Below are 26653 nucleotides of genomic sequence, written 5' to 3'. Positions count from 1 at the left end.
ACGGCTGAGCCCCACTTTGGTAGCAATATCCCATTAGCTAGACCTGGAAGACATGACCATCCTCGGCTGCAAGGTGGTCTGAGAAGTATTTTAAATGTAACATACTGCTTCCCTGTACACTTACGGTAATGGATAAGGGAAAAATGGACAGTGGGTGGGTAGTTAGGAGTATCTGCCTCCTTTATTTTTATAAGATTTTTCTGTAACATTAAAAAGAACATAACTATAAATTCTAAAAAAGTTGGACCCCAAACCTACTTGTTTTTCATATCAAATGTTGGACTAAAAATATATTAATTACCCACTCAAGAGTCATTACTATACACACATTCTGACTAGGTACTGTAAGCTGTAAAGCAGCAAATGAGACACGTACCTGCTCTCAGGGAGCTTACAGTCTGGCAGATGAGAGAAACTGGTTTTTTAAAAAAGCTGTGAAAGGGGTGAAGGAAATTGGAACATGTTGCTCCAAATCTGCCTTTGACATAACAATTAGTTTGAGCTGAAGGCAAATAAAAAGCATCAAACACAGAAAAGCTTCCACTTTTCTGCCTAAAGTCAGAATATAAATTCTCCTTTCACTGAAGACAAACGATTTTCTCCGCCTAGAGGTGGCACCAGAGGTACCTGCAAAAATTCCCACTCCTGTAGTCTCCTTCCATACACTTCCCTTCCCACGGTGTGCCTGCCACCCTCGGAAGCCTGGGACTGCTCTTCTTTGTCCTGTCATGTCTCTGCAAATTCGTTTGTCTTTGTTGAAGATGCTATATAAGCTGGAACTCTAAGCCACCATTTTGAATTAGTATTGGTTTAGTTTTCTCCTGTGTGATATGTACTGAATATTAATAAACTTTTTTTTCCTCTTGCTAATCTGTCTTGTTCATGATCCCCAGCTGAAAACCTAAAATGGGTAGAGGTACTTCTGCTTTCCTTATAGGGGCTTTGCCCAGGGGCTAGCAGAACAGAAACACTGATGAGTTTTATTTGGGGAGATTGGAAAGGGAGCTTCAGAAACGACTTCACTCCAGAGCTGAGTTAGTCAGTGACCAATGTCTTGAAAGCATGAAGCATTGGCTGGATGTGTTGCCTGGGGTGATCTGGAGGAAGTGGGACGTTTTCCTTATGTATAAGCAAAATCACAAAAGAATCAAAGAGCTTATTATATTCATGGTACAACAGGACTCAACCAACTCTTTTTGTTTTTTACACAAAACTATGAGGGAGTACAGAAATTAAACTCAAGTGAAAAGAAAAATAGTCAATTATCAGAGAAAACTTTTTCAAAACAAAATGATATAAATTCCCAAACTTGTTGGTGAGAGAGAAAGCCCCAATAAATGTCAGATTAAGTTCTCCTGAGAGTTTAAATACAAATGGCAATTTTGTTTTCCCCTACCACAGCAGCACAATAGTGCTGCATTAGCATGTAATAAAGGGTTTCCAGGCAGGCTAGCCTGGGGGGGGTTAAGTAGAATCTGTAATTCCATAGTTCATCTCTCCCAACTATATTGCAAGATCCATCACTTCCTCTGGCTCAAAGGGCAGGAATGTCTCCATGGAGTATCTCAGCATCTTTATTACTCAGTATTTTCATTTTCTTGGTCCCACATTTTTACAGTGGCTAGACCCTGACTGACACTTCCCAGTGAAATGCAAACTTCCATGTATATGGATACCACTGCTGGTAAGTGAATCCTTACCAGCAGTGGTATCCATATACCATATATCTGACTACGTGTTTCTCTTGTTCTCTCTGCACAACCAGATATTTCTTATTTTGGCTGCCATTGTAACTTCCAAGCACCATGGTCAAAATATCCTGCCTTCACTATCTCCGATACTAGAAAACTATTGGATGGATGTAATTTGCCTTTAAAAAAAATTAGAACTCTGGTAGGAAACAGAGCTCATCCTTGAAGTTTCATATAAAGAGTCTCTAATAAATGGACTACTACTTCCATAAGGGATGAGTAGGATTAAAAGAACGTAAGGAATACTTGAGGCTTCCTCAACTAGCAACAGTGGGAAGGATACAGTAAAGTAAAGGCAATTCTTGAGATCGGTGAGAAAGGCCACTTGGAGGAGCCCCAGGGCAGTAACTCTAATTTTAAAAGGACACAGCTATTGACACAGACCTGGCACCGAGGAAGGGAGAGGGCACAAATGTCTTGATTGTCTTCTCTCCCCTTCCTGATCTCTGGTAGATTCCTTCCATTGGCCAACCCCAAGGAAGAAACACACAAGCACCCGCTAGTTACAGAGCAGGTAAGGGAGGAACTCAGTTCTGTTGGGAGGCAGGTGAATGCAGAATAACCAGAAATCATTCTGCTTATTTTTTAGGTTGACAACACTGATTTTGTATATTACAGAAAACTCCAACTACCAGATAGCAAGTTACACCTCAAATTCTGGTTCGGATCAGATCTTCTGGCACTTCAGCATTTAAATTAGAGGAGGAATCCAGTAACATTAACTACAGCCTTTTTACAAAGACTCTCTTTTAAAAACCTGGGTGTGAATTATGGCTCCACTGATTAGCTTGGTCAAGTCACTTTGCATCCATAGATGCCACAGTTTTTCCATTAAACAAATAGGACAAAGTCATAGAATTGTCAGGAAATAATTTATATTAAGCAATCATCATGGTGACTGGCACATGGTAAGCACTTTATAAATGTTAGTTAATTCGGCTACTTTAACCATGTAGCTTTGGATATAGTAATCACATCTCCATCATAAAATTGTGAGAATTAAATAAAAAGATAAATGTAAAGCACTTACAAAAAAGGCCAAAAGCTATTATTATTTAAAATCATACTTTAAGAAATATTCATTACAATTTTAAATGTTAGCACACTGTTATGTTTTAAAAAGCAGGAGATACAACAGTGCATGCAGGATGGTCCCATGTTTTATATACTAGGGTGCCCAGTGATGAAGTTTAAATTATTTTGAAAAAAAGGCTGCATTTAAAGGTTGCTAGCTATTAATAGTAGAAACATCATAATGGAACCTGACTCTGTGTGGAAAGGATACCAAAATGGCCATTTAATTTTACTCATTATGGAAAATGACCCACATCACTGACTAGCCCACAGATCTTGAGAAATTACCCTTAGGGGACTCTCTGTGCTAGAGTGTGGTTTCTGACTTAGAAGTAATGATGTCTGATGCACATTTAATTATGCACTTTTACATCATAATGCTCTTATGATATAAAATCTGTCTTATGCCTTGAGAAATGAGAAAAGCATTATGTCCATATTTTGAGGTGAGGTAGACTTGAAAAAGGTGGTATAGGATTGATAATAATAATGAGAACTGTGTGACCATATGAACTCTAAGGAGCCCTACAATGAATAAAGGAAGAGACTTCTAAACTTGAAGAAATTCAGTCCTGCTTAATATATTCTATGCCTCAATGCATATAGTAAGTTGAGGGAAAATTGAGAATTCAATGTAAATCATTTATCAGATTGATTTGATATATAAAGATTTTAGAAAGATAAAGATTGACAGGTAGACAATAATGAAAGAACATCTAGATTAAATATCAGCATTCTGAAATGCTGAAGACATTTATTTAATTTTCCAGAACAAAATGCAGTTGAAAAAATCATGAAAGATGATGCAAATGAATGTTTTATGCTAGCGACTACATTTGCCTGTTGTATTTTAAACCACTGCCCCCCTTTCCATCTTCATTGTAACCACTCCACTTCAAATATGGTCACGATTTGCCAAGACCTAAAACCATTCAGTGGCTTCCGTTCACACTTTCAGTAAAACTCTCTGCCCTGATGTTTAAAACCACACCTATTCTTGCTCCCAAGTAACTTGAAAACTCATCAGAAATCTTCTGCTCACTGACCATGCTCCAAATACCACTGAATATGTGAAGCTTCTTGTCCCCTTAGGGGCTTCAACTTGTTCTTCCTTCAGCCTGGAACACATTCCTTCAAGATACTCACATGGTTGGCTTTTTCTTTTTCTTGTGGCTTCATTTTAAATGTCATCTTCTTGGAGAGGTTCTCCAAAGTCCTTTATTAGTTTCCTTTCTCTGAGGCTCCTCTCCTTACATGAAATAATACATTTTATTTATTTTCCTGCTTGTGGATCTACCCGCCTTGCTGCCTTGGGGAAAATCACTGGTCGTACAATATCTTGGCAGCTCAGAAGAAGCCCCACTGGGATGCAGAGCTGGTCACAAGTGGTGTGGGCTGACCAGCAGCCCCTCATGCTTCCACTACGAACTCCGTATCGACCTCAACCCCACCCTCCCCGCCGCCTACAATCTAGGTTTGGTAGGCCAACCTAAGGATACTGCCTCTTCCATATGCTGGTTATTTTTTGGAGGTATCGCCTGACCAAAAGTTAGTATACACTCTCTTCAACCTTGCACAACATTCGGTCCTGCACAAAACATCCACTGAGACATTTGGCTCATGCCAGAAGTTCCTTGGTACTTGGTCATTGACAATGCAGGCACAACACAATTATTGGACCAATAAAGCATGACAGTGTTTTTTATGTTTTAACCCTACAAACCAAAAGTATATAAGCGTCACGGGCTCTTTGAACCCAGGGGCATTTTCTAACTGTGTATGTTTTCGACAGGACCAGACATTAAGAAGTTCATGGCGTGGACCAGATGTCTCCATGGATGTGTGGACAGGAGTAAATGCGTGCTGACCCTCTTCACCAGTAGTTCTGTGATATCTGGATTTCGCTGCTAAAGCTTTAGACTAAAATAACTACAAAACTAGAATTTGATGTGCAACCAAACTGTCATATAAATGGGAGCCATAAGAAAATCTCTTCTGTCAAATAAGACTTCAAAAGATTTGCAACAAAACAACTCACCTAAAAAATTCTCTTAGAGGAAGTCATGAAATAAAAAGGTCAATAAATGTTGGAGTTTGTTATAAGAGATTTAGAAAATAAGGATGATAAAAAATACCATCAAATTCCATATAAACATACATGTCAAAAAAAGCTGAGATTTAAAAATGATAATAAAAATTCTTAAACAATCGATATTCTGGAAAATATCATGAGTAGACAGAAACCATGTATGTTATGGAGGAGGATATAACACCATTCCTAAATTTAAAGAATTGCCATGTGTAAATACACATAAATGTGGGGCTTCAATTAAGGGCAATTACAATAAAAACAGAGTTGAAGATACAACTCATAGACTAAAAAAATTTTGATTGACCAGTGAAAAGCAGGAAACAATAGTGTACGAAAGTAGAAAATAGTGACAAAATTGCCAATATCTCTTAAGACTAAATTTTTAAATGTAAAGTGTTTGATTATTAAGACAAAAAAAAATCAGTCTTTTTCTTAAAAGTTCTAAAGCATGTTTTCTGCAAAAGACATATTACAAATGAAAAGGCAAAGAAAGGTTGAATATGCAAATTTCGAAAAGAACATGTCAGTGAATATGAACTAAAGAGATGTTGTGTAGCAATCTTAATAGTTAGAAAAGAAAAAGTATAAAATGCATAAAGAGAGGTTATAAACTGGTAAAGGCAAAGACAGAGCAGGTAGAGATAATCCTTATTAGCAGATATGTATAACATATAATTTCAAACTGCATAAGAAACAAGTGATAGAATTGTAGGGAGAAACTAATAGATCTTATTAATTATAAATTTAGATTTTGATACCTTCAAAATCCCTAAGTCAAACAGCCAAAAACCCCAATAATATCAAATATCTAAACAAATTAATTAATAAGTCAGGTCATTAGGTAATATAAAATCGCACAATCAAAAAACCAAAATACACTTATGCACACACAGAGAAAATAAAATGTAAAAGTTTGTGTATTAAGCTCCAGAGACAGTTTCATTTTATCCCAGGGAGAAGTGTCATGTCAACTGTGTTCTCTGACTATAATTTAATTATATTACATGTTAACAACAAAACCATATGATTCAAAACTAAATAGTTTTCACTTAATTACCAATGGATTAAGAAGGAAACTAAAAAATGTTTAGAACTGAATAGTAATGAAAACAGTAAAAGACAAAATCTGTGAGACAAAAATTATGTGAAAGCAGTAATTAGAATAAAAGTTCAACTCCAAATAAATGATCAGTAAATATTTAAGAAAACAAATGAGTATCAAGAGAGCAAATTCAAAGAAACACAAGAAGAAAAATAATAATGAGGACAATGAGATTAATAAAATAGAGAACAGACAACAAAAGAGCATTAACAAAATCAGTAATCGATCCTTACAAACTTTAATAACAAAGTTTTGGAAAAACTGGTCAAAAATAAATTACAAATTAAAGTATAGAATAAAAATGGTAAAATATCTACCATGAAATGGTGAGATTAGTGAGAGAATAATATAAATAATTATATTTTAAAAAGCAGATCAAGTGGATAAGTTACTATAAAAATAAAAGAGCCAAAATTAAAGCAAGAGGAAATTGCAAAATTAAATAAATCAACAAGCATTAAATAAAGTCAAATGAAAGGTAATGATATGTACCCCACATAAAAACCCAAGTCCCTATTATTTTATAGAGAATTCTGCCAACATTTCAAGGAATACTTATCATATACAAGTTATTTTAGAGATTAGAAGGAAAAAAGAGTTAAAATTACTTCACTAATTTTGTGGGTCTGATAAAATTGGTTCTAAAACCAGCTAAGTCAGAGAAAATAAAATCAGGGAAAATAAAGTCATAGCCTTATTTTACTTCAATGCAAAGGCAAACATGTTAAATAAAACTGTGCTTTTATATGAAAAATTTTAAATGTATTATGATCAATATTAATTATTACAAAAATGCAAGCATAGTTCAACACAAAAAATTTTATTTGCTATAATAATAACCAAGAGAAAAAAATATATTAATCACAATAGATGCAGAAAAAATGCATCTGATAGAGTTCAACATTAATTTATAATTATAAAAACATACAAACCTATGAAAACTACAGAATAAAATGAACTTTCACTTGGTAAACATTTTTTAAATTTTTTAAATTTTTTAAAAGATTTTATTTACTTATTTTTAGAGAGGGGGAAAGGAGAAAGAGAGTGAGAGAAACATCAGTGTGTGGTTGCCTCTTGTGCACCCCCTCCTGGAGACCTGGCCTGCAACCCAGGCATGTGCTCTGAATGGGAATCAAACCAGCGACCTTTCAGTTCACAGGCTGGCACTCAATCCACTGAGCCACACCAGCCAGGGCAAGATTTTTTAATAAAACCCATTATAAGTATTTTTGAATACAGAAACATTAAGACTGGAAAATATAAAAATATCTCTTTCTGCACTATTTGACATAGTATTGGAGATTCTAGCCAACACTAAAATTAAAAAAAAAAAGGAATGACATAAGCTAGTGAAGCTGTCGTTATTTTTAGATTAAAAAATGTCAACAAGCTATGAGAAATAAGAGCTCAGCAAACTGATGAATATAAAATAAACTAACAAAACTGGTAACATTTCTCTGTACCAAAAATAACCTAGAAAACAGATTTAGAAGTACATCATTCACAATAGCAACAAAAACTATTAAACATCAAATAATTAACTCAATAAAAATTCACAGAACCTTTGATAAATTATACATATGCATACCTTATAATCTGGCATTATCATACTAAAGAATTTATTCTAAATATATCTGATGCAGAACAAGGTCTAATAGTATGATTATTGCAGCATATCATGTGTTGACAGGGAATTGGAGTCAATTAATATACCCTTCAATAGAAACTAGCTCCCACCAGTAGAATACAAAACAGCAGTAGAAGCAATAAATGAATGTACACACAACAACATGGAAGGATCTTAAAAGCATGATTCTGAGCAAAAAGAAATAGAAACAGAATGAGCTCTTTACTGCAATGTCATCTAGACAAACTTCAATTTCATGCACACACAATAACAAAGCAGCTTTTGCAAGATCACGTAAACACAGAAAGCTGTGTGACCAACATGTAAGAATGGTTGTCTATTGTTGTGTCTAGAGATGGGGAAGAGGTGATTGAGAGGAATGGTGCTAAAAGGAAATAAGTAAATTAAAGTGCACCTAAAATATAACAACAACGAAGCTGACACAGACAAATAAAAGTAGAGTGCCATAAACTGAGAAATATACTTAATCCAATCTTTTGCAGGGCATGCAGATATATAAAATAACCTCATTCTGTATCTTTAAGTAGCTGTAATCAGAGTCCCTGTGACAATGGCAGCAAAGGAGAGCTGAAGATGGTTAAGGCTGGGTGCACTGGTAACAGATCCACAAGACAAATGAGGGTAGAAGGCAGCACCATTGCTTCTGTGCTGTGTCCATCTTTCTTGCAGCAGAGCAAACAAGACAGCAACACATTGATTTACAGTAAAAGGGCCTATCTCTGCAACCAGAAGGGTTGGAAACTTTTTTTTTTTTTTTGGATGAGAGCAAATTACTCTTTTAAGAAAGTCACTGAACATCTAAAGAGAGGCTTTGAAAAATAAGTTGATAAAATAAGAGGGTACTTTATGTGTCTTCTCAAAGAGCATCATAATTTTCAGCTCTATAGTAGCCATTTTTCCTACCTTACTGGGTTCAACTGCAACACAGGTGATTATATACTTTATTAGGGACAATCCTGAAATGGGGAGACTAATGGTAGCTTGTGTTACTAGTCTGAGTTCCCTTAAGGCATAATACATAATACATAGCTTCATTATTATGCCCTAGAATAAGAAAGGGGGAGGATCTTGCTCAGCAAATAAGGTAAAGTGGGGACTTCAGACTGAATCCCAGAGGTGACTGGCATTTAGGGAAATGAAGAACATTATTTCTTGCAAACGATTCTTGTTTGCTGCCAAGTGCCAATTGAGGATGCTTTCACTTGAACTCCAAAATGAAATAACCTGTCTGGGACTTCATCAACTTCTTTCAGCTAGTTTGTTTTGGATGGTTATCTGAATTTTGTTTTATTTCTAAAATCTATCTGGAGTGAAAAATTATTTGCTTTTAGCTTCTTTAGCAAGAACCCAATTTTTATGCTCAATGACAAAAAAGAAAGCATGATAGATTTTGGCAAGATTTCCGAAGTTCCTACTTTGGAATCTGAAATGATGTTATTAATCTCACTGATAAAGGCATTATATTTATTCCATAAAGAAAAAAACTAGTGCTCTCTGCTCCTCCTGTTCAACAGACAGCTGCGTCTTCCTGCACAGTGCCAGCCTCAACCCTGACACAAGATGGAAAAGGTTGGAGTGAACAGATTTGGCCATACTGGGTGCCTGGTCACCAGGGCTGCTTTGTACTCTGGCAAAATGGATGTTGTCCCCATCAATGATCCCTTCATTGACCTCAACTACATTGTCTACATGTTCCAGTATGATTCTACCCATGGCAAGTTCAAAGGCACAGTCAAGGCTGAGAATGGGAAGCTTTTCATCAATGGAATGTTCATCTCCATCTTCCAGAAGCAAGATCCTGCCAACATCAAATGGGGTGATGCTGGTGCTGAATAAGTTGTGGAGCCCCTGGTGCCTTCACCACTATGGAGAAGGCTGGGATTCATTGAAGGGTGGAGCCAAGAGGGTCATCATCTCTGTCCCTTCTGTGGATGCCCCCATGTTTGTGATGGGTATGAACCATGACAAGTATGACAACTCCATGAAGACTGTCAGCTATGCCTCCTGCACCACCACCTGCTTGTCCCCCCAGCCAACATCATCCATGTCAACTTTGGCATGATGGAGGGACTTATGACCCCAGTCCATGTCATCACTGCCACCCAGAAGACTGTGGGTGGCCTCTCTGGGAAGCTGTGGCATGATGGTCTTGGAGCTTCCCCAGAACATCACTCTTGCTTCTACTGGTGCTGCCAAGGCTGTGGGCAAGGTCACCCCTGAGGGGACACTGACATGGCCTTCTGTGTCCCCACCCCCAATGCGTCAGTTGTGGATTGACCTGCCACCTGGAGAAAGCTGCCAAATATGATGACATCTAGAAGGTAGTGAAGCAGGCACCAGAGGGCCCCCTCAAGGGCATCCTGGGCTGTACTGAGGACCAGGTTGTCTCCTGTGACTTCAATAGTGACACCCACTCCTTCACCTTTGATGCCGGGGCTGGCATTGCTCTCAATGACCACTTTGTCAAGCTCATTTCCTGGTATGACAGTGAATTTGGCTACAGCAACAGGGTGGGGTCCTTATGGTCCACATGGCCTCTAAGGAGTAAGAGCCCCCTGGACCACCAGCCCCAGTGACAGGAAGAGAGGCCCTCAGCTGCTGGGGAGTCTTTGCCCCAAACTGATCCCCCAACACACTAAGAATCTCCTGAGTTCTGTTTCTACCCCAGACTCCCTGAAGAAGGAAGGGTCTTAGGGAGCCCTGCCTTGTCATACACCATTGATAAAGTTCACTGTACCCAGCCAAAAAAAAAAAAAAAAGAGAGAGAGTATTTTTCTATTTATCTAAGAACCTCATTGGAATTGAAAGCATAACTTTAAGGAATGTAAAATGTGCCAGCAATGTAGTCTCCAGGGTATAGATTCAATGTACTAGGAATAATAAAATGCAACTATTTGACTTTTATTATCTCTAACATTTTTATTGTTCAATTCAGCTCACAGTCATTGAGGGCCTGGTATTTCTAGATAGTCTGTGTGGTACAAAATATAAACATGCTCTGACTTCTACCATCAAGGAACTTAAATACCAAAACTTGAAGAGGAAGATACACACATTACTAATTGTAATGCAATATGTAATGTGGAAAATAGCCCAAAAGAAATCTAGAGAAAGTAACATGGGCAGTAGAGTAGAGGGAGGAATTCTGAGAACAGAATCTGGACACACTCCACGGAGGAAGTGCTTTAAACATGAGGAGATTATATCACTAAAGCTCACGATTTCAAGTACTCCTAACATCCCTCTCTCACCACTACCCCAGTAAGTTGTGAGTTCAAAAGTGATTTTAGAACTATGTAGAATATAAAGTCACATGTTCGTTGCACGCTATCAATTCCCTACATAATCAATAGTGTGTGCTGACTGATCAGATGGGGTGGGAGTAAAGGGTAATGAGTGAGAGGGACACAAGTAACAGCAGCATCCAGACTTTGATTAGAGGGAACATAACGACCCAGTAGTCATTGGGGGAAAGGGTAGAAAAGTGACACTTACAGGGTCTGTTTAGGGCTGTTGACTAAAATACCAACGTGGCCCAGCAGGCAGCTAGAGCTGGGCTGAGTGGAGTCAGCCCATCAAACTGATGATTGAAGGTAGAAGTAAAGAAAATTTATTTCCTAATTTAATCAGCTGGCTGCTATAACAAAGTACCATAGGTGGGTGGCTCAAATGACAGATATTTCATTCCCAGATTAAGGTGCCAGCAGATTTGGGGCTTGACTGGAGCCCTTCTCCTGGCTTGCAGAAGGCCACCAGCTCTCTGTGTGCTCTTATGGACTCTTCCTTTTGCTTGAGTGGAGAGACATCTTTGTCTTCTTGTTCTTAGGAGGGTATTAATCCCATCACGCATGTCCCACCTTCACGGCCTCTTCTAACCCTAAAAACCCAATTCCCTCCCAATGCCCTAAACTCCAAGTGCCATCGCATCGGGGGTTAGGGCTTCAACATATGAACTGCTGGCGGGGAGCACATAAACATTTGGCTCACAACTGCTTCCCTGGAATAAGTACGGGGGAAGAGAAAAGAAAGAAGAGAACCTATCTCATAAGGATGCGCATTGGGGGTGGGGGTGGTGAGGTAAAGACTAGTAGAGATGAGAAGCAAAGAAGGACTAAGAAGAATCAGAAAAGGAGGAACTGAACCAGAGGAATGCAAGAGTGAGGTAGGAGAAATATCCCCCCAAAAGAGAGCACTGAGTCAGTGTGTTGAGTAGGAGGAGGTAGTTAACTGGGCCAAACACTACGGAACAGGTAAATAAGAAAAGGCCACAGGGTGTGGCTGATAATAGATCAGTGGTAATATGAGAGGTTTCCCCACTCCCCCCACCCCATCCCCCGCCAAAACAGAAAGTAGAGCCTTTCTAGGAAAACTTCTATAAGCTGAATTGGTGTAAAGCAAAGAAACAATTACCATTAATTTATATTTTAAAAGATTTAAGCATTCTAAAAAAATAACCTATTAGATCATGCCAAATAACATATAAAACCTAAAATAACACTAACATATAGTAAAAGCTGGAATTATATAAATACACAGACTGCATAAAAGAGAAATGACACATGTACAGTATAGTTTCACTTATTAAAAAAACTAACTTCTCCCTACGTATAAGATAACAGCGGAATACCACACTTTGTTACACCCATCAAGCAGCAGACCTTTCCTCTCATCCATTACTGGCTGCCCACTAAAAGAGACCACTTCGCTACTAGCAGAATCAATAGTAACTTTGGCAGCTTTGGAGATTCTTTTTCTCTGTGTGGAAATAGTATGAACAGTGAATGCTGGCAAGTTCAACACATGCGCAATATCATTATTTCATTTACCGTGATTGAAAGGCTTAATTGCACCCAGTCTAATGCTAAGCATAACCCCTTAGAAGTTCTCTTAGGCTTTTCTGATACCTTAGGACCCATCTTGCTAACAGATGTACACATAAATGGAGATAGAGCTCAGGTGCGGACAGACACAGTGCAAAGCTTTGGCAACCTGATGCTGAGATGCTGAGTGTAATTCCTGGGGAAGGAGCTGGACAGCACCACTCTCCTTGCTCAGGGTGCACGCTGCCTCTGTAATAACAGCTGGCTGCAAAACAAATGCTGAACCTTATTTTTGCTTTTCGCCTTTTTTTCATGTATGTGAAAATCCTCTTGGAATTTATTTTGGTTAGCAAAAATAGGTACTAATATAGGTCTTTTGTAAAACCCAAGTGGCGTAGCACAAACTTTTGAGTAGCAGAAGATACCTGTTTTTGATATTCTTTAAACCTTAACATTGCTAGGTGCTGTCTTAGGTGGTTTTCTTTAATGATAATATTACACAGGCTGCATAAAAATGCTTTATCTAAATCAGTTTTCCCCTCTGGTTCCCTACCTGAGGGATAATTCAGGTTTAGTCAGCCAGTTAACTTTCAAACACGTTAGGAAATTAAATTAACACTTTCAAGTCAGTGCTGCTCTAGTGACCAAAATAATGGTCTTGAGTCTTGTCCAAGCTGACAAAGCTCCCCAAGTGCTTAATTAATGGACAGTTTGAATACTGTTTACGATAGGACATTTCCTTGTGCTCTGAGTTCCTCCCTGGCACCAAGTTTTCTACGGAGGGTATCAATTAGTAACTTGCAACCACTAAATGGGTTTCTCATTCCAGCTTTCACCAAATGACCCCTAAATTTACAATCGCTATAATCAGTCACTATGTTGTGTACATAGTAATTAGAGCTGTCTTCATACAATATTTGGAAATTGCTTGCTAGCATTATGAATTTGAATTTAGAACCTCCAATTAAAATTTTAAGAGGCACTTCTTTACTCTTTCTAAAAAGCCAAACAGGTAAATGGTGGACAACCACCAACAAAACAGGTGCTTATAAAATAACCCCATGCTTATGGTATCAAATAAAAAAAAGTATTTGTTGTTTTAGTTCTTAACATGAATGTGAAAAAATTAAGCATAAACATAGTTATCAACTAAAGTAACAGGAGGCTATATAGTTGATTAGTATCTCATCTTCAATTATTATTGAATTAAAATCACCATGAAGGCAAGTCTTGATTTCTTTTCACAAAAAAATAAAGAAATAAAATAAAGATGAAGAAATGGCTACTGAACGCTTTGTTATTGTATTGTTCTTTTAAAAGAAGCCAATTCTGTGAGAGAGGATGGCTGACAAGAAGTGATAAATCCAATGGAACATACCAGTACTCGCATTATTAGGCAGCAAATGGTTGAGCTTATCATGTGCCTAATTGTAGCTTTTATTAAAGAATGATAAATACTAATAGCAATAGTAAATATAAGAAGAAGTAGAACAGGCAAGATTTCTTGAACTCTTATTTTGTGCTAGCATTTTAAATGTCATAATATTTATTAAATCTTCACTATAACTCTCTGCACTAACACTTTAATTATCTATTTTAATATATAACTATCACTATTTTAAAGTTAGAAAAATGAGGTCCAAGAGACTAAACAAGTTAGCAAAGTTGTAATGTGTTGTTTGGGTCTTTAAATCATAATTTCTATATTTCTCATCTTTTTAATAGAGGTCTATCTCTTAATAGTTTGGGGGAAACATGAGTATGCGGGAAAACTGATTGACGTAAACCCAGGGCAGTAGGAGACACATTTCTCCTCCCCCCGCCCCAAGTATGAGCCATATACTTTCATCATTTTTCACTTACTTTGCATATCTGTACCTTTGTCTGTAATCTCAGTTGGGTCCCAGGCTAAATTAGCATGCTGAGTACCATACTTTAAAACGAACAGGAAATGCCTCGCTATCACGCATGTAAGATGGAGGTCAAGAAGCTGGAGTGAATTCTAGCTCAGCTGTTGAACAGCTTCTGAAAACTGTACTTAGCTCTTGATTGTTTTTTGAGATGAAGTAATGGCAAAGGAGAAATAGGCTCTGAAGTGTTTTTAAAAATAGAAAACTCAACATCTGTACTATTTCTTTTATGAATTGCAAATTGGGTTTGATAGTTCTTATATATAATACAAATAAATCAATATATGTTTAATATTTAGGACATTACAGCATTACTGGTTTTAAATATTATTTGTCTTTTTTTCCATAAATAATAATTTTATAATTATGATGATACCAATTCTACACATTATCTAGTGGCTACAGGAATCAAATGAGACAATAGTTCTGGAGGTATTTTGTAAATTATAGCACATCATTAAAATGTATGTTGCTTTAATTATCATAACTTGGTTGAAACAATCTATTAAAGCATTAATCCTCAGTTAGAGGGATAGAGGGGAGGTACCGTGAAGCTATTGCTCATATAAAAAATAGAGGCAGAAATTACTAGATGCTCCACAGCCCACTGAACTATGATCTTGGAGTTCACTCATCACTCTTGGAAGCAGCATTCTCCCCCTCCTTTCTCTTCCACACCTCTCTTTCTTCCCCTGCTTCCTTCTGTGACTACACCTGATTGATTGTTAAGGCTCCAGTGACTTTAATTAGTTCTCTTTCTGGCCTATTCTCTAGCTCTAAAATCTAGAGGAGTAGTTAGGCTATTTATTTATTCTTAGATTCTCCCCTCCCCCGCTACCTATAAAGGGTTAAGGTCCCTAAAAGATTAAATTATTTGCAAGAGCATATTTTATTATTCAAATTATATGCATGATTCAGAACTTGGAAAGGCACCACTGCACAGAGACTAACTCCTGCATTGAACCAATTTAGTTTCTCTACTATCCCTGGGCAGTCACCACCATTTTAATAAAGGAATGTGCCACTACTTATGGAGACTTTTCTTTACATGACAAACACCATACTAGGATACTTACTTAATTATTGCAATTGAAGCCCTTAATAACCCTGCAAAGCAAATTTTTTATTCCCTCTACAGAGATGAGAAACTGAGGCTCAACAAAACTGAGGTTTTTTACCCCAAACTATGCAGCAGGTAATGAACAGGGGCAAGATTCAAACAACTCAGACACCAAAACCATTACACCACATTTAGGGAGTTTATCTATTTGTTTGTTTGTTGTAAAATCATTCACTAAATTTCAATCAACCCTGATGTGCTTATGATCATAAAGCAAAATAATAATCCTCTTAATACTGTAGAGAGGATCACTTGGCCTAATTCTCTATATAAAATTCTGATGTGTGTAATAATTTCCAGTGTTTTTTCTTCCCTTTCTCAGACTTCATTTCACTTCTATTGCTCCCCCTTTCACATTCTGTTGAACTTCCCTATTTCCTCACTGTTCATCTGTGTGAGGACCCTTCTTGCCCTTGCCTCCTTCCACCATTCCTGCCCTCACTTAGGACTGGCCCAGGAGCCAGTGCAGAGCTTTTGTTCAAGGCTCCCTCACCCTAACACACTCTTCCTACCTAAGGCAATGCCCTCATTCCTCTCCAAAACATCTTTGGTCTGTGTGTTTGTTTCTGTTAATGAAGCTCATTCTGGTATATACAGACTTTGAAAATTCTTCTTTGAAAATTGTTCACTATTTCTTGAATCTTTTTTCTTTGCACTCAGTCACACAATTCGCTCAGAATTTTCTATAACTGTATTCAAGGACAATCGTTAGTTGATAGTTCAGTGATTTACATTAATATTTTATGTCCTTTTATCTCTCTCATTTCCCCTTTTAACTGTGAACTTTTCAAATAGCAGAAGCTATTATTTCTTCAACTTCCCATAATTTCCAAAACATTTATTTGCCCTTAATGAGTACCTCAGTGTTGATGATAATAGAGCAACTCAGCACGAACTCATGTTTTCTTTATAATAGAGCTAACACCCAAATTAACAAGACTTGTAGGTACATCAAGGCTTTTCCAGAACTCATAAAAAAGGGGGGAATATAGATGCAGTCATGGGGTTTATTTCTCTTCAAAAGTTTAGCATGCATTCTATTTGAATAGAAAAGCCAATTTGATAATCTGTGGAACATAAGGGTATTTGTCATTTTACAAATTAAAACAGAAAATAAACTTTTCAACATCTGTATTCTCCTTTCTATTGTCACAATTTTGATGTTATAAAAATACTCAGTAAAATTTGACATGATTTTCCAGATGTTATAAAAAAACTAGGAGGTTAAGTCCCCCTCCATTTGTCCAGGTAAAGCAAACTGAGTCTGCTTTCCCATCATGCATTTTTGTAACTTAATTGGATGGTAGAGTCAAATTGTAGAAGGTTTGGGACATAATCAGCCTCTTCTGAAAACAACTCATGTGAGGTCATAAGCTTCCTAACATTATGAACTACTTCATCTACCCATAAGCAGGTAATTAGGTCATTTACCAAGAACAAAACTGGCTGTCAAAAACACACCTGTAACCCTGGTCTTTGAAGTAGAGTCTGCTAAGTCAGGTTCACAGCCTGGATGCACCTTCTGGCATGCTCATTCTTCCCCTACAGGTTACTTTCTAAAATCACTGATTCAGCTACTCCAAACTGGGCATCTAACCCAAACCACGTATTTTGGGTTTCTTAAATACACTTTCCTCCCTCTACACTCTCTTTCCTCAAGCAGTGTAGTTCACAATGGTTAGCAGCAGCTTTATTAAATGTCTATTTAACTTCACACAGCGCAGAGGTGAGCTCGGGAAGAGGCCCCTCCACTTCGGCCTTTTCTTCATTGATGATTCTTCTGAGACGCCCTCCAGCAGGCACAATGACTCTGCTGGTGAAGGGCAGTGGAATGAACCACAGTTGAGGGAACCCCACTGAAATAGCTCAGCACACAAAGTAAGACATAATAAGCAGTGAACAATCCATCTGTTTTGGAAAAGACTGGCTATCTGTTCACCAAATCCATTTCCTCCTGGTAGCACATTCAGAATGCACTTCCTTACAGTTAAATTTGACCGTGAGACTGAATCTGAAGCAGTGGAAAATGGTCAGAAATACTGTCTGTGGTCAGAAACAGGTGCCTCCCATGTAATTCCCATGGCTTTGTCTCACCTGGAATGGAGATGACCTTCCAGAGCACATCCTTAAATGTGTCCAATATGATAGATTCACAGGAAGGTAGCAGCCCAAGCTCATGATCTATCATTGCAAGGCAGGCCACCTGACAGGAAGAGCCATACCCGCTGTTACATGAGGAAGAGTAAAACTTAATTTGTGCTAAACTATAAGACCTAAGTGAGAAGGCCTGTCTATCAGAATCTGTGTTATCTTAATACAGAAATTTGTACCCTGAAATGAGTTGTTCCCATAGCAATAATCTAAAATATGGGACATTAGTTTAGTGCTCTGATGTTGGCAGGAAACCACTCTCAGAGACATGGAAAGTAGAGACCCATGGTATGCAGTGGCAGAGCCTTTGGTCAAGATGCATCTGCTTCCAGGATGGCCAAAACATATTGGCCCCTGCCTGAAATATTTATAAAAGGAAACAAAAAACCCACAAACAAATGAACAAACAAAACTTGCCTGAGTGCACTAGAGATGGAATAAGAGCAGAGAGATTCTGGAAAGAAGTCAACACTTAGAAGAAAAGAATGACTTCAAGAAGAATGTCCCATTTTCATAGCTTTTACCCAAGAATAGGCTTCGGGGTGGGGGGGTGATGTGGAGGGTGACTAAAGTTCAGACAGAAACCCCACAGTCTTTCTGGGATGACGAACTAGTGGCTAGGCTTTGCGTGACCATAACGGCTGCAAAGTTAGGAGGAATCCTAGGAAAAGCATATCCTGAGAGTTGGACCTCAAATTCTGCACATAAACTCTACCCAAATCTCTGGCTATTCTGTCCACCATGTGTAGGGAAGATGCCAAGCAGCATAAGTAATGATTAAAGAACTGAAATGTTATTTTAACTCCTATGCAAGAGAGGGCATTTTCAGTTTGAGTCCAACCAAACTACTTCTACGAGAAAAAAAATGAGGGGTGTGTGAATCAAAACTTGGCAAAGCAATGTGATAACATCCAGACTCCCCACATAAACTATCCAAAATATCCAGGATATGACCCCAAAATATAAAATATTCAAAATGTACAGAAGCAAAAAATATAATTCATTCTTAAGAGAAAAGACAATCAATAGAGACTGATTCTGAGATGACCCAGATGTTGGATTTAGCAAGCAGGAATTTTAAAACAGCTAGTATAGCTAAACTCATAGAAGTGAAGAAAAATATTCTAATGAGTAAAAAGTATAGAAAAATCTCAGCCGAGAAATAGATACTATTAGGAAAAGTCTATGGAAATTCTGAAACTAAGAACGGTATCTAAAGTTAAAAATGTGCTGGGATGGGCTGAACAGCAGAATGAAGAGGGTAAAGCAGCCACTGAACTTGAAGATAGATCAGCAAAAATTAGTCAGTCTGAAAAACAGAAGAAATATTTAAAGAAAACGAAAATAATTTCAGAGACTGGGAGAGCAATGTAAAAGGTAGAACACACCTGTAATTAGAGTCCCAGGAAAAGATAAAATATAGGGTGGAGTAAGATATTGGAAGAAATAATGGCCAACATTGCCCTAAGTTTTGGAGAGACATAAATTTACAATCCGAGAAGCCTGATGAAGTCCAAGAGACATAAATGCACATATAACCACACTTAGGCTCATCATAGTTAAACTACTGACCAAAGTAAAAGAGAACATCTTTAAAATAGAAAGGAAAGAAGTGATAAATTACATACAGGAAACAACAATTTCAGTGACCTCAGACTTTTCATCAGAAACGATGGAGTCTAGAAGAGAGGGTTACTACATCTTTCAAATATTGAAAATGTGCTGAGGTGTGGGAGGTTGTGGGGAGTGTGAGCTTAGAATCCAGTGACTCCTTCAAGAATGAAGGTGAAATAAAGACATTTTTAGATGAAAGTAAGCTAGGAAAAAATACCCAGTAAAAATATCATCTATGTGAAAGTGGAGGCCAGGTCACATGCCGACTGTGCCCAGGACCTGGCAGAAGTGGTAGGAGTCAGAACAATCATGGATGCCTGCTCTTGTGTTCTGTTCTTTCAGCAACGTATTACGAGGAGGATATAAAGTCAGGAGAGAGCTGCCTGGTTTGCAAGCAAAAATGAAAGAGAATAAATAGGAAGGGCCCAGAAATTTAAGACTTTTAAAGGTTAGAGCAGTGAGCTGGAATTTAAATGAGTGAGAAATAAAATGCTATTTCCTGAAGCCACTGAGATTTTGAGATTTTTCTTAATAGCGAGTGGATGGTAAATCTCCTTCATTTGGTGAGTGTACATCTATGTGCATGGGCAAGTCAGGGTAAAGAGTTTAGGGATTCTAGCTTACACCACCCAATTGTGGACACTATTTGATGTTCATTTAGTACTTAGGAGAACTGGGACAACTTTATATACCCTTTTAATAATTGTTTTTTCAGGTTTATGCTCCTATACCCTTTTTGAAACCACTACTGTCTGTAGAAAGACAGTTTAATATATGTTGTTGATATAAATAAGTGAAAAAGGAAACCTATTACATCTGTAATATGAGCAAATAACTATCATAAAATGGGCTTTTATTTCATTATTACCTACAGGGTAAAGAGTGTTTTCTTATAGACTTGCTAATGAGATTTAGACTGAAAATGGAGGCCCAATTTTCTACAACAGTCATAAAGAATTATGTTAGAAGTAAATGAATGGACTGATTTGTTGATGTAATTTCCTTCTTCAAATAGATTTATTATTAAAAAATAACTTGAATAATATATTGTTCAAATTTAATAAGTTTTTAAAATTACTCATAAGATGGTTTTGTTTTTTTAAAATACAATTATTTATTTTTAGAGTACAGTGAATAGTCATTCTTATTCCCACAGGTCCTCTCCTCTCCTAAATAATTCAAGCCCTGGATCTTTGTGAGAAAATGAACTCTCATTTTTAAAATCTATAAAGAGCTTTCTCCAAACAGAAGTTTAGTTAATCTTCACTATTCTATGAAGTACTTAAGCCTAAAAATGTTGCTAACATATTATAAGAGAAATATAGCCTCATCACTTAATAGGGCTCTAATTTCTAGTTAATCAAATATCACCAGTTGAGTGAAAGGTCTTAATCCATGACAGAAGGACATGAAATAGTTTTATTTTTCTGTAATGACTACTCCCCTTTGTCCACCAGGCAGCTATAAGAGCTCTTAAATCAGGTCTAGTATTAAGAGCCAATCTAGTGTAAAACCTCAATTTCATGTCCTCTGACCTCCCTGACTGGAGCTGTGCCCACGCTAGGGGAAACTTCTGGGTAGACAGGGCATAGATGCTCCTTCATGCTCCTATTTCTTCACGTTAGCAGGAAGGAAAACTATGGGGAGAAGCCTTTTCCAGTAAATGGAAATGCAATCATTTGGGTGACTCTTATTTTAAATGTCCTTTTACAGCCTATCAGTGACAGATAAGAAATGCTCTGCAATTTTTTGTAAAAAGCTTGTGGGGTTCTCAAACGTAGGAGATGTGACTGGGCTATGAAGCCCACTACTCTCTTTCGGGCTACACGCTGTCTGACAGCCGTGGACACGGGCAAGCTCCCGGAGTCCAGGGTAGGGCGGCAAGGCAGCTGCATGTACAGCGGTTGTGCAAGAGGAAACCCTCGCCCCTGACCAATCTGCAAGTGAGTTGAACAAGTAGGGTTTTTCCTAGTGGACCCCAGTGCTGCCAAGTGTCGGAACGAAATTTCTGTTTGAGATAAAATTCCCCATTTGCAATGCTAAGATGTTTTAATTCACTGTAAACGGTTTTCAGAACATTTTTTAAAGAAATTAGGCCAAAGTGCTAAACTAAAAAAATGCAAAATCTTAAAATTTTTTCTATAATGACCAATAAATTCTGAAACATGAATTCATAAAAACTTTACTAGAGAACATCTACTATTTATGACTGTATCAAAGTCATGTCTGATATACAAACTTAAAAAGAATATATTTTGCTTTATATAACAATCATGCCCAGACTGGGGGAAAAGTTGTATACGACACAAGATGTGCAATATGGTCAGTAATAAATTGCGTATTTTACATGAAAAATCTTTAATGTTTAGTTAATATTTAATAGTACCTACTATTTATAGAATACCTTTATGGACCAGACATGTAATTACTATTTTGCCTTTAACATGACCCCATTAACTTGTATTACAGTTCTGTGAACAAAGCATTCTCACCTCCACTTTCTACAGAGGTAATTAAGACTGTAAGGAACTTGCACAAGATCACATTTTCTAATGAGTAGCTCAAATTAGGATTTAAATTCATGTTTCCTGACACAAAAGCCCGTTCTATTACCACAATTCTATCTTTCTGTCAGATGAATTCAGTAAGCCAGGTTGTTCTAAAATGTATTTCAGGTCTTTGCATGTCAGTTTAAGAAATGTTTATTGAAAGAAAATATTTTGCTCAGCTCGGCAGCAAGCAAACGAAGAAATTATTGAGTAGATTATAGTTGAGAATGAATTGCTCTACCACTTCAAATACGTCTGAGCCACCCACTGAAGTCTGTGCCTCATTCCCCCACCTGCGAGGAGCCCCCATGGGCCTCCTGGCACAACAGAGAAGGCATGGAACCCGCAGCCTGGAGGACCTGGGGAAGACTGTTGGCATCATTAGTTACTATTTGCATGACTAGATTCATACCTTGAAACATAAATTACATCATTTGTAAAATGATGTTATGAAGACCCACTTTATTTAAAGGTTAAAAATACTAAATATAATTCACCTAAGATAGTGCCCAATACATCACATAGTATGGTAGGCCCTCAGTTAATAATAGATGTTATTATTATTATATTAAACATGGAATGGTAAGCTTTTCTTGAATAATTAAAACAGGCCCAAACTTAGTTGCTTAAAACAATGTTGTTTTAAATGACTTTGTGGGTTGACTTGGCAGTTCTTTAGGGCCAGCTGAGCTGGAACTAGGTTGTCCAACAGAGTCTCACTCACAGTTCTGACACTTAGCACCTTATTGCTCTGGGAGAACCTCAACGTGGACACACATTTTTCCTTCAGATGGTGTCTTATGCTCTAGCAGGCTCGTCTGTACGTCTTCATGTGGTAGCCTGAGGGTTCCAAACAGGAACAGGAGAGCAAGCCCCAATACACAAACACTCTTCAAGCCTCTCTTCACAGATGTTTGCTAGTGTCTCACTGGCCAAACAAATCACCATGCAGCTCAGAGGGCCTGTGGCCAAATGGGACGGCAGTACTACAGGCATGGATAGAGGCACAAAGTAACTGATGGGCATTTTACAACCTGTCAAGTTTGCAGTCTCTAATCGTAAACTTTCTTTGGAACCCATGGCACAAAAGCATTTTGTGAGGCTGCCTCGTAGCATTGCACTTGTTTTGTTTAGTCCATTTCCTTTGGCATGGATATGTTTTATTCTTTCAGTCCTATTCAGTGTTTCATCAAATAATGGTATCCTAAGTTTGTAATACAACTCATTAAAAAAATAATGCACTAATGGTTTCATACCTGGACACAGCAATAGTGTCCAGTACAGTATGGACACAATATACAGTATCTGGCTTTAGAGCCACAGTACATGGATAAGGCTTAAAGCATTCCCCTAATATCTGTTGCTTGCAACTATGTGATGGGCCTTTTTGCTATTTGAAGAATGGTGCTTTTGTGCTGTGGACAGCAATTTTGCCCAGACTACATCGCCCTGTCCTTGACTGCCACACACTAGCACATTCTCTCAACTACAGCTGTTTCTCTGCTCTCTACTGTGGTGTTACTTTGCTGCGGACTGTGATACACTGAATCCTTCAAATGCATCCTCAGGCACTCATGCTCATCCAATGTGCTATAGCTTAATCTGAGCTACTTTTCAGTGTACTTCATTCTTCCATCACACTTAATCCTAACGTGTCTGAGCCTGCCCAGTAAGGGTGGATTTTCAATATTGGAGAATGTGGCTGCTAAAAGTTTTGCCAACCAAATGTTACAAGGAACAATATGTGAAAGGTAAGAACAGAACTTAGCCAAAGACCTAAATGGGGCATTTATTAAGTGTCCACCCAGGTCACATAAATAAGAATAGCCATTTCCATATCACATAACTGAAAAACTGTAAAGCATCTAGTTCCAGACAAAAAGCAACCCTTTCTATCTCCTCAGGGATACAGTGACATATGAATTTCAGAGACAATTTTAAAAATAAGATTACCAGCTTTCTGGGCATAATAATAGTTTCCCATAGCTCAACCAGCAAATGTGGTCTTAAATAAAAAACTAGCTTCTTTCTAGAAGATTGCTGCATTATTTATAATCTCTGAAACAGTGATGACTTCCTCTTTTATATTGGTTTATTTTAAATTTTGAAGCATTTTACCCGGAGTGCAACCTAAGCTTCCTGTGTTACCCGAGTTGATTTAACTCCTGGTGTGCGCAGTTGCCTCCACTGCCTGGTGTGGGAATCCCCAGGGTGCTTCGAATCACAAGAGATCAAAGGAACTGGTCACAATAACGGTAACAGAGAAACTAGTCTTGAGATTGTACAACCCATCAGGAGCGCTATGGAGACAAGCCAAATGTTCTTGCTTCAGTCACAAGAGTTGAGCTCCCTGCATCTCACCCACTGTGCTCTTCACCGCTGCACATGGCCTGTCTTTGAGGGAAGATGTTGGATTTGCCTTCACTATGGAATGGTCACACACCTTCATCACTTGTGCTGTTTCCACCAGAAGGGCAGATATGGACCACACTCTCCTTAAGAGTATTTTAATTCCTTAGAGGGACTCCTAAACAGGTTAGCTTTGCTGTAAGTATTTTATGAACAGTCTCTTCCAGCCTTAATTCTCTCTCCTGAGTACATACCTTCAAGCCTTTTCAAAATCTCCGATATCATTTATTCTAAAGACTCTCATGGCTGAGAATGACGGTTCCTAACTTTGCAAAATCATCATGCAGATTAGCTTCAAAAGCCTTGAACCCTACTGTACCATTAAAGGCCAAGCTAGTGTCTCACTCATTTTTCTCAGCCATTAATCTCTAAGACAGCCTTATAGGTTAATTAAGATGACTCTTGTTTCTTCAGTAATTATATGCTACTGGATGAGATTGAGAATGGACTCCTTACTTTGTGGCAAAGTGAGGTATACTTGGGGTTCTCTGTACATGTTCCACTGGACCCCATTTGTATATAGATTCTGTTCTTTCCTTCCTCCTATGTAGCGCATTATTCTCATTCTCCTGGACATTCACATCTTCTCCCTCCAATCCTCTTGTCAGTGCCAGGATGCTGTTCTCCTTCTAGAGAGAGGTTTTTATAGTATATTCTCACTTTCTGTATGTGAGTCTACCTGTGGCTGCATGCTGTAGTCTATTCAGGTTGCTGTAACAAAAATACAATAGACTGGGTGGCTTGAACAACAATCGTTTGTTTTTCAAGCTAGGAAGTTCAAGATCAAGGCACTGGCAGATTTAGTGTCTAGCAAGGGTCCACTTCCTCGTTCACAGACAGCTGTCCTCTCGCTGTGACCTCACACGACAGAAGGGTCTAGGGGGCTCTCCGAGGTCTCTTTTACTAGAACATTAATGCTGTTCATGAGGTCTATGCATTCATGTCCTAATCATCTCCCAAATGCCCTACCTCCTAATACCATCACACTGGGAGGTAAGACTTTAACATATGAATTTGGGGGGATGCAAACATTCAGCCTAGAGCAGTGCAGATGTGCGTGTGTGTTGAGAAAGGACGTGATGTGGAGCGGAGTCTGTGGCATTGTGGGTGTTGAGGCCGAATCTACCTCATGGTTTTTATTGAGTGAGATTATTTGTGTATTCTTGCCCAAAGTAATCCAATGGACTTATGTTAGCAGATTATAATAAAGAGAGATTCCTTTCAGCTTTAACTCAGAATCCTTAAACATTCAGTGAAATGTGAATTTGTCCTTTAAGGCTTACAAAGACAGAATATTTTGGATTATTCAAAATACATAATTTATTCTAGTAATGATTACTTAATGATTTCTATAAGGGAAATTTTATGTTACCTTCCTCTCATTTTCTAGCTTCTCTTTATTTGGACAGCGTTACCTGCCTGATCTGTCATGTACATTTTCAATGAGGCTCCCTGAGGTGGTTACGGTGATGAATAAAGAAACATGTATTCATCTGTACATTTGTACTACACAGTCCTTGCTGATTTAATGAGGGCCATACTAGTGGGACTAAATCAAGGCTCTCGTTTCTGAAAGGCTTTGATTTTCAGACGTTTATACCAATTATCACATTGTTGTTGACAAGACAATGAAATAGCCAAGACAGTGTTGGTCAAATTTATTTTTTACTGAAGGGGGAGGACTAATGTGGACCCAGGTGTTATATTAATTTTTTAAGGGTAAAAATTTTATGGAGAAAAAAATAAAGGAACAAACCTTGTAGCTTCCATTGGAAATAAAATATATCTATACTTTGATTTTTTTATTATTATTCAAACTCAACTTGGTGAAACTCAGCAGGGTAGTGCTAGCTAGAGACATTCTCCAATTTCCTGTTCTTATTCTTCAGAAGTATATTAAGCTTTCTGAAATATCATTCAGGAGACAGAGAATTGATTTTTTTCAGGTAAAAACAGAACATATTGCCTTTTATACTTCCTGTTTTTTTCTCTCCAATCTACTACCTACTGTTATGTTTCTTTTTTCTTTCCCCTGTCAGATTCTACAATCACTACATACATTCTGTTTCCTGATACTCTCTCTTCTCATGCCAAGATTTAATATTGAGGTCTTTATACAGGAATCTGGTCATTCGTTCATTTATTCGGTCAGTTAGTTCTTCACCAAATATGTGAGTATGTATGGAAGGTGGGATGTTGGTATCAAGTTTGTATTTATGGCATTTGTATGCTTTTATGAAGTAAAGCACAACTATTTTATGGGTGCTAGGCATATAGCAGACACCACTACAAACCCACTATCTTACTGTGGGAGGTTGTGAAAGATGACAACTATGAAAGCTAGAATTTAGGAGAAATTCAGAGGAGTCTGAGAAATAAAAGAGTGATAATATTGTTTGCTGGGATCAGT

The 26653-nt window shown here is 37.8% G+C and overlaps 1 pseudogene; it reads left to right on the top strand.

The window, feature by feature from the left end:
* The first annotated feature begins 9230 nt into the window (after nt 1-9230).
* LOC112310268 (glyceraldehyde-3-phosphate dehydrogenase-like) lies at nt 9231-10218 on the top strand (annotated as a pseudogene).
* Nucleotides 10219-26653: the final 16435 nt, after the last annotated feature.

Source organism: Desmodus rotundus, chromosome 13, assembly GCF_022682495.2.
Source record: "Desmodus rotundus isolate HL8 chromosome 13, HLdesRot8A.1, whole genome shotgun sequence".
NCBI lineage: Eukaryota > Metazoa > Chordata > Mammalia > Chiroptera > Phyllostomidae > Desmodus > Desmodus rotundus.
This window is presented reverse-complemented; position numbering and strand designations above follow the sequence as displayed.